Source organism: Protopterus annectens, chromosome 13.part0, assembly GCF_019279795.1.
Source record: "Protopterus annectens isolate FY-2018-M chromosome 13.part0, PAN1.0, whole genome shotgun sequence".
Classification (NCBI taxonomy): domain Eukaryota; kingdom Metazoa; phylum Chordata; order Ceratodontiformes; family Protopteridae; genus Protopterus; species Protopterus annectens.
Window position 1 is genome coordinate 1,319,796,419 of NC_056747.1, and position 15,767 is coordinate 1,319,812,185.

Genomic DNA, 15,767 nt, shown 5'->3' on the forward strand with positions numbered 1-15,767 from the left:
CCCCTAACCCCTGCCCCAACCCTAACACAACCCTTTGACACCTTACTTTAGGAAAACCCTTTCTGTAACACTAGCACTATTCAAATTTGGTCTGAATGCAGTGGTATTTTTTTTAGTAAAGAGAAACACATTGCTTTTCTTTTTCATTGTTTTTTTCTTATTTTCATTGTTTTAATTTTTTTAGTAAGCTTATTTTTCAGAATTAACTTCAGTCAGTTTTAATTCATTGCTTGTGCATTTCAATAAAATGCTATGACCAGTTTTATCCCCCTCTCTCTCTCTCTCTCTCTCTCTCTATATATATATATATATATATATATATATATATATATATATATATATATATCAAAATAAAAAAATTGAACTGAAAATATCAAGCCTAAAAACATTGAAGATAAAACAAAAATTAAAACAAATTATTTTATGCAGTGCGGAAACCTCTTACACCCCACACACCCCCTGCAACTTAATTATATATGAACTCTGAGATTGCACAACAGTGGGGAAGTCACAAATTCCGACTCCCTTCTGCATAACAATCTCATATACATATCAGCAAAGACAGCAGCATTAATGCACACAAAGTCTGATATTCCAAATGTTGACATTAGTCACTGAAACTAAAACTTTGGGGAAACAGATCCCAGGTAGAAGGATCATTTTTAAAGAGGCCCATTTACCTGTTGCTCATTTGCAGGAAGGGCCCGATCTTTGCTGTAATGTTTCTTGAACTGTAGTCAGTGACAGTCCCTTGAAGTTACATCTCAGACTTCTGCACACTTGCTAAAATTGGAGTTTTCAAATATACATTAAGTGTTGTACTTCAATGGATGCAAGCAAGACTGTTCTGCTGAAAATAGTAAAGTGTAGCAGCAGACCAGTATAGATTATTTATCAAAGGAGAAGGAAATACTGATTGCTGTACACCCTGTTGTACGTCTTCACCTACTCAGTGCAGGGCCGGATTAATGTGGGTGCTATTGATGCTGCATCATTAGGCCCATTCCTGAAATAGGCCCAGATGAAAACAGACCAGAATTTTCCGAAAGCTGAACAGTTTTCCTTTGCTATATTAACCTCAAAATAATTCTTAGAATGAAATTTGGAGTCCGACTTTTGGACGCCTATATACAGCATTACTTATTATACAGTTACTATTATTCTTTGCACTGTGACGTAACTATAATGTTGTGTTTATTGTTAACCAAAGATTTCAAGTTAATGTTATCAATTTTACGTTAAACAGTTAACTTTGTGATATCTTTCATACTGTTTAGCGCACGCTTGCTATCGCGTCTCAACTTAGTGGATGGGATAAAGTGAAAAAGAAAAGGAAAGAAGCAGCAGAATAAGAAAAGCTTTTGGCGAAAATTCCAAAATTGAGTTCATACTTTGGAGTACGAGCATCTTCATCTCAATCATCTGCGTCGGATGCGATTGCAAGTTCTAGTGCTCCTGAAGACCAGGCCAAGCAAGATGAACCTGTGGAGGCAAGAGAGAATAGAGAGCGGAAAAGTTCAGTGGAGAGAGAAGAGGTGAAAGGAGACGCTATGGCTAAAACACTAGCACCGATGCTGGAGGCTTTTACCAATGATTTGGGACAGTGGGGTGAAATCAACGCTGACACTCGAGAATATTGGGTCAAGAAAGGTCTAAAAGACAGACAACACACTGAATCGAAATTTGAAGAGAGTGCCAGACGATACCCAGGTGAGTCATTCCAACGTCAATGCACAAAGAGCTTCTTCGTGTGTACGCATCCGCTCAATGGCAAAAAATTCTGTAGACAATGGTTGTGCTACTCGCCTTTGACAGGGAAGGTGTTCTGCTTTGCATGCAAGATGTTCGGCGGCAGTGCTGCTCAAGCAACCAAGTTAGTTTCTGGTGGTTTTGACATCTGGAGGGAAGGCAAATCCAGAATAAAAATGAATGAAAGCAGTGATGGTCATTGCGAGGTTATGTAGTCCTTTGCGAGCCGACAGAGGGAGGCTGGTCATGTTGACTACCTAGCTGCCAAACAGGTCAAGGAAGAGCAGTGTTATTGGTGCCAGATTCTGAAGTGGCTCATCGACATTCTGATATTCCTAGCTGAGCGTGGTCTTGCTATAAGGGGCGCGAATGAGATCATAGGTTCCGCTCATAATGGTAACTACTTTGGCATCATTGAGCTGTTGGAGGAGTATGATACTCTGCTGGCTAGCCATATTAGAAAGTATGTGAACCACGGGAAAGGTCACGTTTCCTGTTTGTAATCCACAATTTGCGAGGACCTGGTGAAGCTCATGGGACAAAAGGTGCAGGACACCATCCTGAAAGAAGCCAAGGAGGTAAAGTATTTCTCTGTCTTGATTTACTCAACACCTGATGTATCATGCCTCAATCAGCTAACGATTGTTATCCGGTATGTTCTGTCGTCGGGCCCAGTTGAACAGTTCCTGACATTCATGCCTATGATGATGAGACACACAGTGGATCACATGGCTAGCATTCTTCTGAACTTTCTGAAGGAAAAAGACTTGGATATTGCTACCTGCAGAGGCCAGTCATATGACAGTGCGTCAAACATGTCAGGACGGTACAGTGGTGCCCAGGCATTTGTGAAGCGAGAATGTAAATATGCCTCCTTTATTCCACGCTGCAACCACAGCCTAAACCTGGTAGGAGATCAGGCTGTTGAAAGCTGCGGTGGCTGTACCAGGTTTTTTGATTTTGTCAATAGACTATATGTATTCCTGTCTGACTCAACATATCGCTGGCAGTGACTAAAGAATTACTGCACACTGACGTTCAAGGGTTTGTCTGGAACCCGATGGTGTGAACGTGCAGATGCTGTCAAAGTGCTGGTAGAAGGGTGGAAGAGCATTCAGGAAGTCCTGGATGAGCTTCAGCAGATAAGGAGCAGAAGGCAGATACGAGAAATCAGGCCAAGGGATTTTCATGCAGGATGGATGAACTTGAGACAGCAGTTATGGCAACTGCCTGGAACGATATCCTTGGCCATCTCAACAGTACGAGCATTAGCCTCCAAGATTCTACAGTCAGCCTGAATACGGCAACTGGCTTGACGGCATCACTGGTTGACACGGTTCAGTTTGGATGGGACAGATTTGACGTGTATGAGCAGATGGCGACCGAAAACATTCAACACGGCAAATACAAGGCAGGGCAGTGTCGAGGCTGTAAGCGAAAGCGAATCTCTGATGAAGGATCTGCAAAGGAAGCAGACTTCAGCCCAAGGGAAACGTTCAAAACTCAGATGTATCTGGTTATGATCGACAGTCTGTTAGCTGAACTGAAAAAGTGGATGAAGGCGTATGACGATATTTGTAAAACATTCGCATTTCTCTCAGAGCTAACATCACTGAGCATTGAGCAGAACAAGGACAAAGCTAAGAATCTCATTTCCTCGTATCCAGATGACTTGGAAGACACACTGGTGGCTGAGCTAATACAGTTTGCTGCATTTATGCGCACTCAGAAACTGGTGACTGTGAACAAATCAGCAGAGCTTACCATGTACAAGCTTATGTCATCGTTGAGTCTTTCTCAGACATTTCCAAACGTCGAGATTGGGTTGCGCATCTGTCTGTGCATGAAGGTGTCCAATCCCTCCGGCGAGCAGAGCTTCTCAAAGTTGAGAATAGTCAAAGGAGAGCTGCGGTCCTCAATGGGGCAGGAAAGGCTAAGCTTGCTGGTGCTTATGAGCATTGAGCAGTAGCTGCTGCGCAGCCTTGACTTCACTGACATGATCGAAGAATTCGTGCTTGCTAAGGCTCGAAAAACAGCAATATAAGTAAGCAGCACTAGCGCAGTAGTAAGAGTGACAATATGCCTAGGTAGGCTAGGTTAAGTTGATCTGGTTTAGCCTTTTCTGCATTAAGTGCACTTTTCAGACAATTGCTATTGAATGTGGATGTTACATAGCTTGATGTTAATCTCGAGTTGTTACGATAATATGTTGACACATCATTATTATTATTAATGTTCAATAAAGGCTGGCTGGTTGTGTCGCAAGCAATTAAGGCTTCTTGGTCGGTCTGAGTGCACATGTGTGGTGAGTCACATGAGTGTCGAATGCACATGCACCAATGCCGAGAAAATATAGGCCCTTTTTGCGCTGCAGCATCAGGCCTAATTTGGTCTTAATCTGGCCTTGACTCAGTATATTCCGCTGGTTGCATTAGTGGTGTGGGGGTTCCTCATTTACTGTGAATACTGAAGTACTAGAAAAGATTTGCACCACTTTCTCATTTCACTTTAGGATATACGTACTAATTTTTGCATGAACCTGACTTTATAAATGCATGCTTAAACTTGCAGCAAACTCACAACAAATGAGCAGCCAAGTTGTAATTATTTTTCAAGGGAATTATGTCTTTACTACCATCACTGTCATCAAGGGATGTTAGTATTTATGAGGAACATTGGACCTCGCAAGAGCATTTACATAGCTCATCATAGCTTCATAGGTTTTTATTAAGCTAACGTCCAAAGGAGATCATTGAGAAGCTCAGCTACATCACTCAGTACTGTTGGACACTAACAATGTCCTCCAAGAAGTTGACTTTCTCCACATATCCAAAATGAAAATTTGTGACCAACCAGTCATCCAGAGTTGTTTTAAAGGTTGCCAGGGAAATACTGTGCTTGGCAGGTAAGGGCGGCCTCTGTCAGCAGTGAGGTAAACATTGGCTTAGGTTCTATCATATCATTTATTGCTAATTGATGTGGTATTTTATAGTATATGTTTAAGTCTCAAGAATGAGTGTTTGCATCCCCACTGGTTCTGTTTAGGTGAAGGAGTTGAAGATGGGCTGAGTGATTTATAACATGGAAGGCTAAGCAGAGATCACCCCTCAGGAGTTTGCATGACACTAAATAGAGGAACAGAACTCATATTTTATCAAAGTAGACTCAGTATATCAGCCCCTAGCACTCTTACTACTCAATAACTACCATCTTCACACTCAGTCTAGTACTCTCTTACTGATAGCCGACCTTAGGTATAGGCCACCTAGGTGGCTGCCTAGGGTGCTGCTCTAGCAAGGACACTGTTACAGTAATATGAATGGTGTAGGTAGACCAGGATGGGGGCACAGGGTGGTGTGGGGGTGCTGTGGAGTCCTTTAGCCTAGGGCATCAGTTGACCATAGCCCGGCCCTGCTCTTACCATCTATATACTAGCAACTCTAACCCTGCTACTTATCCTCATTGTGTTAGTCATATCACACTAACGAACGCAAGACTTTCTTTAGTGCTACTAGTCATAATTTGCACTTAATTTGGCTTTACTTTCCTCAGTTTAACTGTGGATAAGTTGTAATAACCACATACTGTTACAACGTATATGTTTCTGTACTTTTTAAAATTAGCATAAGAATACAGCTTTCAGTGAGCATTTTCCTTATAATTTAGGAAGGACATTGGTGATCCATATAATATCGATTGGCCACACAATCATGCCAAACTTTTTTGACTAACACAAAATGTAATTCAACTACATGCTTTGTAATTTTTATAATTTTTCCTGTTTATTTGCATCTCTAAACATTCCCCTTCATTGCTAATGTATCTCCCTACTCTAATCTTTGCACAAACTGGTTACTAATCAGCAAGTCAATGTGAAGACACACTCCCAACTTTAATAAACTTAGCTTTCTCTTCTCTCCTTCACTTTACAGGAAGTTTGAATTGTTACTTACCTCCTCTGAGGCCTTCACTGATAGATTTCCACTGATTGCCTCTCTGGTTTCTTTGCATTCCACCTGGTTTACCCCTTGTGCTATCTCCCTCCCCCAATACTAAGTCTATATTAGAATCCTGACGAGTATGGAGCCATCTTTAAATTTCTAGTCTCCCACCAGGACACAAGTGCTCTTCAGCAATTGCATTATGCTTGCTGGTAATCCATTAGACCTCAGGAATTTGTTTAAAGTGTTCAGATTTGTAAAGTAATACTTTTTACTCTTGTTGTGGTGGGCTCTGCCCCGCTCCGTTCGACACACTCCCAACCTTAATAAACTTTGCTGTCTCTTCTCTCCTTCACTTTACAGGCAGTTTTAATTATTACTTACCTCCTCTGAGGCCTTCACTGATTGACTCTCTGGTTACTTTGCATTCCACCTGGTTTACAACCCTTGTGCAATTTCCCTCCCCCAATACTAAGTCTATATTAGAATCCTGCTGAGCATGGAGCCATCTTTACATTTCTAGTCTCCCACCAGGGCACTAATGCTCTTCAGCAATTGCATTCTGCTTGCTGGTAAGCCATTAGATCTCAGAAATTTGTTTAAAGTGTTCAGATTTGTAAAGTAATACTTACTTTTTACTCTTGTCATGGTGGGCTCTGCCCCGCTCCGTTCGACACACTCCCAACCTTAAAAAACTTTGCTGTCTCTTCTCTCCTTCACTTTACAGGTAGTTTGAATTATTACTTACCTCCTCTGAGACCTTCACTGATAGAGTTCCAGTGATTGACTCTCTGGTTTCTTTGCATTCCACCTGGTTTACACCCCTTGTGCTATTTCCCTCCCCCAATACTAAGTCTATATTAGAATCCTGCTGAGCATGGAGCCATCTTTAAATTTCTAGTCTCCCACCAGGACACAAGTGCTCTTCTGCAATTGCATTCTGCTTGCTGGTAAGCCATTAGACCTCAGGAATTTGTTTAAAGTGTTCAGATTTGTAAAGCAATACTTACTTTTTACTCTTGTCGTGGTGGGCTCTGCCCCGCTCTGTTCGCCCTCGCTAATGCTCGGGCACTCTCCGCTCCCCTGCCCCCTATTCCCTCCCACCCACACTACCTCAACATTTATCGTAATCACAGCCACACCCACAGCTCACCCTCACATCACCTCCACAAATCACAGCTCCTCAAGTCGCATCACATTATACCACACCAACTTGCTCCACACAAAATACTCCCAATCACTCTCATTCCCACTAGGCATTTTTTACATCACCCACACTACTTACCCATCCACATATAGTGCAATCCTATAATTCCTATTCAGACCCCCCCCCACCTAGAAACAACTTAAACTTTATAACCATGACTATCACACAACTAAGTCTAGTCTGTCTTCTCATAATTCTTTACAACACCACAAGTTATCACTCTAGCAATATCCCTAAACATAGTAGCACAACACTACATTATGCACTCTCATATACAGACACCACACATTATAATAATATCTGCCCACAGTTATTTAAGAACTACATAACGGACCAATTCAGAACTAAACACATATGCTCTCATTCCTACTCCAAAAAAACACAATACTTTCTCACACTCCTCACCAAACTCCAACATCTGTATAACCATTTTAACTCCAGGCTCTCCATAAGTGGGGATATCCACCCCGACCCAGGCCCAAATCCATCCTGTCCAACACAAACTGCTCCAACACAAATGTCAGAACATAACACCCCCAATATCTTCATCCCTGGGCAAATCAACAACAGCAACAACACCAACCATCTTTTAATGCTAAATATTAATATTAGAAGTATCAAAAATAAAATACCTGAACTCTAGGCCGCAATAGCACACTACTCTCCAGACATAGTTGCTTTAACAGAAACCTGGCTAAATAAAAACATAGCTAACTCAGAAGTTCTCCCTACCAGCTACAATATCATTAGACATGACAGACCACTTCGTAAAGGGGGTGGAACTGCCTTACTGTATAAGTTCAACTTAACTATACGTCAATTACCAAACTCCTCCCCCTCCCCCAATAATTGGGGCATATTTATCTCACAACTTCACCTTCACCCTAAAAAGGTCATCACCACAATTGTGACCTATATTCCACCTGGTAATACACCTGCTAGCCTTGAAGACTTCTTATCCTGGTGTTCTTCCACATACTCACAAGAAACCCTTATTCTGGGAGATTTCAACCTAGATTGGTTCACCTGCATATCAGAACCAACAAGTGATCTAATACATTTCCATGGCTACCAGCAGCTAGTCCAAATTCCAGCTAGATGTGATAAAAAATCTAAAAGGGAATCCATCTTTGACTGGGTCCTAACTAACAACCCCACATTGTACCCCCATGCAGGCAGTCTACCAGACACCTTAAGTGACCACAACATAATATACTTTATACGTAGTAGAACAAGCATATGCAAAACCACTAACTATATATCCACTAGAAACACAAAAAAATTCTCTCCTGAGGTCCTCAATACTTTACTCTGTAACTGTGACTGGACCCCCCTAAAAACCCTCCCACTTGACCAGGCTGTAGCATATTTCAACAAAACATTTCTACAACACCTAGACACTGTCGCTCCATTGCGTAAAATCAAGGTTAGAACCTTTATAAACCTCTGGCTCAGTAAAGAAACCAAACAAATCCTCAAGTCCAGAGACACTGCCTGGCTTTACTATCAAAAAAAACAAAGAAACACAAAGCCTAACTAAGTACCAAGAATTGTGCAACCATGCAAAAAAATGGATTAAGCTGGACAAAATTCCTACTACACTACATTACAAACTAAATACCAACACAACCCACAAAAATTTTGGAAAAATGTAAACCAGTTACTAAAACCCACCCAAAAGGCTACCCCCAAACCAACCACTCCTGACACTAAAGTTCCTATTGAAACACAATTCAACTCCCACTTTGTGAACTCAATTCTATCCTTAGTATCACAGGACATTCCTTCTTCACTACCCCCTCAACACAAATAACACTAATACAAGCTTTACCTTCAAAACAGTTTCCACCACTTCAATCAAAAGCATGCTCTCCAAACTAAAAACCTCATCAGCAGCAGCCAACCTATTCACCAGCTATTTATTGAAACTCACAGCAGATGCTATTGCTATCCCAATCTCCACTCTCATAAACAGATCAGTTGTTGAAAACTATGTGCCCAAGCTCTGGAAAATGTCCTATGTTACACCCATGCATAAAGGCGGAACCTCCACTGAACTTAATAACTACAGACCCATTGCTTTACTCTCTCCCTGGCCAGAATCCTAGAGAAATACATCCATACCCAGATGCTAAAATATCTCCTAGACAGTAACATCCTGTCACCTACTCAGCATGGTTTCAGACCTGCCCACAGTACCACTACAGCCCTCCTCCGCTTCACAGACACAGTAAATCATCACAAAAATGAAGGCCTGCAGGTGTCAACCCTTTTTTTTGATATGTCCAAAGCATTTGACACAGTCTCACCAAATCCTGCTAAACAAACTAAACCAGTATCACATATCAAATTCCACTCTTACCTGGTTCCAAAACTACTTAACTGACAGGTACCAAGCTGTGAAATGGGAAAATTCTCTTTCTCCTCAGCTGCCCTTAACTATAGGAGTCCCACAGGGTTCTATCTTAGGACCACTACTATTCACAATCTTCACAAATGACTTACATACCTCCACACAGCATGCATCTATCATTCAGCATGCAGATGACACTACATTAAACTGTGCTGCTCAAAACATTCCCCCCCTCCTGCAAACAACTAATATTCTCTGACATTGAAAACTACCTTACCAAAGCCCAACTTATCCTCAATTCAAAGAAAACTCAGCTTATGATTATAACCAGTTCTAACAAAAACACTGATGACAGTCAATTCACTATCTACTCCACAAATGCTACTCCAATCGCTCCAGTGGCACAGGCTAAGCTAGTGGGAATAATCATAGACTTCCACCTAAAATTTGATAGTCATCTCAACTTAACTATTAAAAAAGTACTTGCCAAATTGGGATCACGCTACCGTATCAAACCATTTCTTACCAACAACACAAGATTAGCCATTGCTCGCTCCCAACTTCTATCCACCCTACTCTATGCATCTCCCATTCTGACTAATCTCAACAAAACGGAACTAAGCAAAATGGAAACCTGCTATAACAGAATTGCCCGCTTTGCTGCAAATTGCTCATACAGAACTCATCACTGTACTGCTCTGAGACAGCTCCACTGGCTTGAATTGCCCAACCTCCTAACCTACAATCAGCTCTGCCTCTGTCATTTGATCTATTACCTCCCCAATAAGTGTCCTGCCCTCATAAACCTAGTACAACATCACTCAGCCAAAAGGTCTCTTAGATCATCAAGCAAACTACTACTAGAAGTCACCAACAGCTACAATAGCTTTGGAGATGCACTATATAGTAATTCTGTCCCCATTAGCATTCAAAACACATCATCCAAAGCCTCCTTTAAAGACCTCATCAGGCAACATCTCAAGCAAAGTTGGCAGTGCCACGATTGCTCCTCAGGCTAGTGAAAGCGGATAAGGTACCCATACTAAACCTAGAGTACTTGATAATAGTTTTCAGTCTTACTCACAAACACTGGATGTACTGTACCTGTGTACTATGTATGTATTCTACCTATGTTCCAAATTTCAGCTGTACACCACAAATCTATTAATTACCTTTATTTTTTAATGAATATTCTTTCATTTGTTCTCTCCAGTGTAACTGTTGATGTGCTGCATACCACTGTAAAAACATGTATTTTGTAATTTGTGTGTATACTGATCATGTCTAAATAACTAAATGTATCTGTAATTTTTCTATGTGGAGCTTTTCTTCCCGGGCCTCTGCTGAAAAAGGGCCTTTTCGGCTCAGTCAGACACCCCCAGATAACAAATATAAAATAAAATAAAAATAAAATAAATAAATAAATTTATGCACTATGGCTCCAAGTTCCCTGGATCTAATGAATCTATTTGTTTACTTAAAAGGCCAATAGTTGGGCAGTAGAGAATAGGACAGTCTGCTGGACCCAATTCTCTAACCCCCAGAACTCAGCCCCACCATAGCAGTTCTATTTAGCTACACTATGTTGTATACCTGCCTACCACAAGGAAACATGCATGCCTTTACAAATGTGTCCTTCCCCAGCTGCTCATGTTGTCACACTACATGGTAGTGTGTGTTTATCGGGGTCATTCTTCACTGGTGCAACACCTAGTGCACCCTCTAGGTATCACCTAAGAGGCAGACCAGAGCCACCTGTCTTCACCCCTATGACTGGTCAACCAGTAGTGGGCACTCACTCCTCTCTCAGAGCATCCTGTCTAGTGACTATGCAGCTAATTAAACATGGATCATAAGAGGTCTCAGTTAGGGCTTCATCCCTCAGTGCCAGTGGAGAGGTTCTGCCCAAATAGTCTTTACTGTTTTTAAAATAGTCTGCACATTTAACAAAGTAGAGCTGTTTAGGTTTCAGAATACACATTTTAGCAGATTTTATCTATCAGTCTTTCTGTATATCTGTCTATCTACCTACTACCTGTTAGGCCATCTCTTCTACCTCAAGCATCCTTCTTGTGTTTCCATCTACTGACAATGGCATTAAATCTGTGGTGGTACCTTAGGGCATTTCTTAAAACCACTGCTTCCATGTAGCTAAGAGACTACAAGGTCTGTAGGACATACTGCATTACAAAACTAAAATGCACTATTGAAATTCAGTCTGCCATTCATGTAATGTCTCGTATCCAGTAGCTCAGAAGCCAGTCTGTCTACATGCATATTAACATTTGCAGTTCTCCCATTCTAAAAGTGTTTATCACCTGTCTCTCAGGTGACATTTTCCTGTAACTGGTAAGATAAAACAGTTTATTGAGAGGAAATATTAGTTTACATCCTGAGGGAGTCATCATATTTCTAATAATTTAATCAGGAAAGTATGGTATGACTGAATGGTCAATACTATATGGATCACCAATGTCCTGCCAGCGATAATAAGCTTTAGCTCCAGTAGTACTAATCACTAGGCTAAAAAGTAAAATGATGCATCTTTTATATTACTGGAACTAGAAAAAACAAATAACTGTAAATAGAAACATATAGAAAAATACCATGTTATTCTGAAGTTACCATTTTAGAAATCTGATCTCTGATTCTGCAAATGGAATTTATCTGAAGTAAAAAGATTTGCATTTTTTAGAGTTGCAAAATGTTACTTTCTCTTAAATAAAGTGCTAATGAATTTTACACTTTTAATAATCATTTGGCATAGCCATATTTGAACTTTCATCACATGATCAATGTTGTTGTCTCTTTCGACTTTTCCTGGTTAGGGGTCGCCACAGCGGAACTCTGGTCCGCTAATGATTGGCAGTAGATTTTTACATACCGAGTTGCCAGCTCTGACGCACAACCTTCAACGAAGGTACGCCCATTCACGCATGTCTCCACACAGAAGACGCTTTAGCTGAGAATCGAACAGGACAACGTCTTACCGTGAGGCGACAACGCTACCGCAGCACCACCAATGCAGTTTTTACATGATCAATAATAAGCTAATTTTAAAATTACATAAAGGAATTAAGAATTTGATTATGAAAGTAAGGATGCCATAAATAAATTTGCAAACATATTCTACAAATGCATTATTACTGAATACAACTCTTGTTATAATTGCAGAGTTAAGGACAACACACTGTTTCTTTAAATCTGAAATGGAAAAATTCTTTTTGAAAGACTATTTTAAAAGGAAATTGTAAGTTGGCAATTTGATAAGAATAATTATTTTGTCACTAAATTGTATGCAAATGACTATGTTTAGAAGAAGACATAAAAGAACCCCTTTAAAATCATTTTAGGTTATAATTAAAATAGAACAGATTCTTTTATCTCCACTCCTCTCTTTCAGACTCAAGAGTTATTGCAGGAAAAGAAGAAACAGAACTTAATTTGCCATTAACCCCATCTCATATATTCTGTACCCTAAACATTTTATAACATACTATAGTAAAAAGAACATTTCATGTATAATGGTATTAATTTTTAAAATACTTGTCAAAATAAACAATTTTCTTTGAAATGGATCAGCAATAGAAAAAAGTAAAATGTAAATGCTTTTTAGTAATGCAGTTCAATTTGAAAGCAGTTTTGAGGAATCATGTCAGATTTATAGTCAGAATGTGTGATGGTGATTTTCCATAGTAGATTCACTGACTTGCATTTGCTGAAGACAGCACTTTATTGGAAGTAATGCTCCTTCTCGTGATGCAGCCACCTTGGACATGGTTAAATTAAATTTGGTAGATACAAGGAGTTCAGCCCCTGCATGGAGGATGCTTTAGATTTGTCCTTGAGCCTAGTGTTAGTAGCTTGCTGTACACCTGCTCAGTGTCCCTTTCCCGAAAAAAATAGCCGCTAGCCAAACCTCCCAATTCTACATTTCACTCCCAACATTCAGTCCTATAAAGAACATATTCCTACAAGAACCTAAACCCAGAATCTAAAACTCCCACCCAGTTCAAAACCCGATTTCTCCATCCCTTAACCTAAACTCCCACTTCACTTCCCTAGTCCTAAAGTCTCTGATCGCTCCCTATACCTAAAACTCCAAATCCCATCCCCAAACCTAAATTTTCTTATCATTTGCTAACCCTATAATTCCTTTCCTGCTTCTTAAATTGAAAACTCCAACCTCCATGTCCAAACCTTCTTCTTCTTCTTCTTTCGGCTTTTTCCTGGTCAGAGGTCGCCACAGCGGATCATCTGTCCGCTCATGATTGGCAGTGAAGTTTTACAGTGTTGAGTTGCCAGCCTGGCGCCCAACCTTCCACAGAAGACACACTCACGCCTAGGGCCAATTTAGAGTGTCCAACCTACCTACAGCATGTCTTTGGGATGTGGATGGAAACCGGAGCATCCAGAGAAAACCCACGTGACCACAGGGAGGACATGCAGACTCCGCACAGAAGGTACCCCAGCCAAGGATTGAACCGGAGAACCTCTTGCTGTGAGGCAGCAACGTTAACTGCTGCACCACTGAGGCCGCCCAACCTTCATTTCTAAACCTAAATTTCCTTATTGCTCCCTAGCTCTAAAATTCCCTGTCTACTCCCTAGGCAGAAAATCCACCTCCTGACCCCTAAATCCTTAAACCTCTTCTACTCCCTAATCCGTAAACTGCTCCTCCCACTCCCTCCCATAGTTCAAGCCTGAGCAGCGCTCACTCCCCATATCTGCCTGCCCCAACTCATATTCACATTGAAGCATGAGCGACCGCATAGTCAAGCTACAAGGCGCTGGAGTCTCTGGCTTCAAGACAGCGGTTGTCTTGCTCTTGGAACTTGAGTAAAATCGTATTATTTTAATTTTCCATAACTGATGTTTAAGAAAGCAGCAGTTGCACACTTTGTTTTCCAAACCTTACTTAACTGTTTTTGTGCAACTGTAATAACTTGGTGTACAGTTCTTCAAAGATATAACTGAATATAATGTAAATTCTTCAGATCTCAACTATTCTAAGAAAAATAAACATTTGCACTAAAGGACAGTCTCAAAACCAATAGAAGGAAAGAAGGTAATAAATGAGCAATCTGTGTGAATCTTACATTCTTAATGCATTTATCAACAAGTGTGTTACCTTAAAACTTGTGACTGCTGAGTCTTTCTTCAAACTTTGCATTACTGGCAAAATATTGCAAAAGGATAAAGTCACCAGTCACTCAAAGTACTAAGTGTGCTTATACTAGTGAATTCAGTACTGTATATAAAAATAAGTAAAAAGAAGATGATTCTTCTGTGGTAATATAATTTTTATCACCATGGAACATAGAGTAAAATGTGAAACACAGTTCCTCTTATGTTGTAGATAGAATTCAGATAAAATGCAGTTGCCATGTTTTGGTAATGAAGCAATGTGGGGATGTGGAATACATGTGATTGCACTGTAATCAACCAACATACATAATTAGCTGTTAGGCACACTGAAACAGAAAGTTAAAGACTGGTGTAATTATAAAATAACCAAATAATATTGGTGCAGTCATCACAAGTCAGACACATACTTTTAGGATCTGGGATATTTATACAACGAGTATTAAGAGCTACAGCCAAAAGTTGGTAATCACATTCTATACAGAGGTGATGGAGGGATTTGAATATTGATCTTGAAACACACGTTAAAAATATAACTGTTTGGCTAAACAGCATTATGTGTAAAAGACTTTTTTACAGTTTTAGAGCATCACAAAGGCTGATTTAGAGCTAAGAAAACTGCAAGATACCAATATAACAGCCGGCTGAGCTATAAATGCTAAAGGAGTCATAAAACCATAATGTAATACATCAACAAGAAGGAGAACAAAAGTGGAAATATGAAAAAGGCAAAAAGGAATAGGAAGGGTGGTAGAAAACACAGAGCGAGAGAAATAAACTTGTGGGTGATCATCTTTAAGGGTATAGTTTGAGATTTGTGCAATGTGGGACTGATCACCTGAACATCTGTACCTGCAAAAAAGGAAATACTTGGCCCCGTATTCATAGTCCGGGGCTTTGCAGTTTTGTTGCAGTGATCCACAAAGAGTGGCACCATGTGATGATGCAAATCCTGGACTTTCAGGATGACTATGGAAATGCAAAGGACATGCCCCTATAGCAAAAGCATAACATGCTTAACTCCTAAGAGACAGGGGTACACCTACTACTCTGTTACGGGGCTTTACATGTATGCATATGAGTTTGATTCATGGACATGAATCTATAATGAGGTCATGTGCATACTAAGTGCCTAAATAGCCCTGAACTTACACCAGTAAGAAGCAATTTTCTTGCAGAATATGAAGATGTGAAGGGAGATGGGCTGGTACTTGTGCATACCTTGACATTTTTACTGAAGGGGCTGCTTGGGTAAATGTTTCATTTTGGTGCTTGTGCATACCTGGACATTACTGAAGGGGTCACTTGGGTGAATGTTTCATTTTAGTGCTTGTAACATACCTGGACATATTGATGAAGGGGTTGTTTGGAT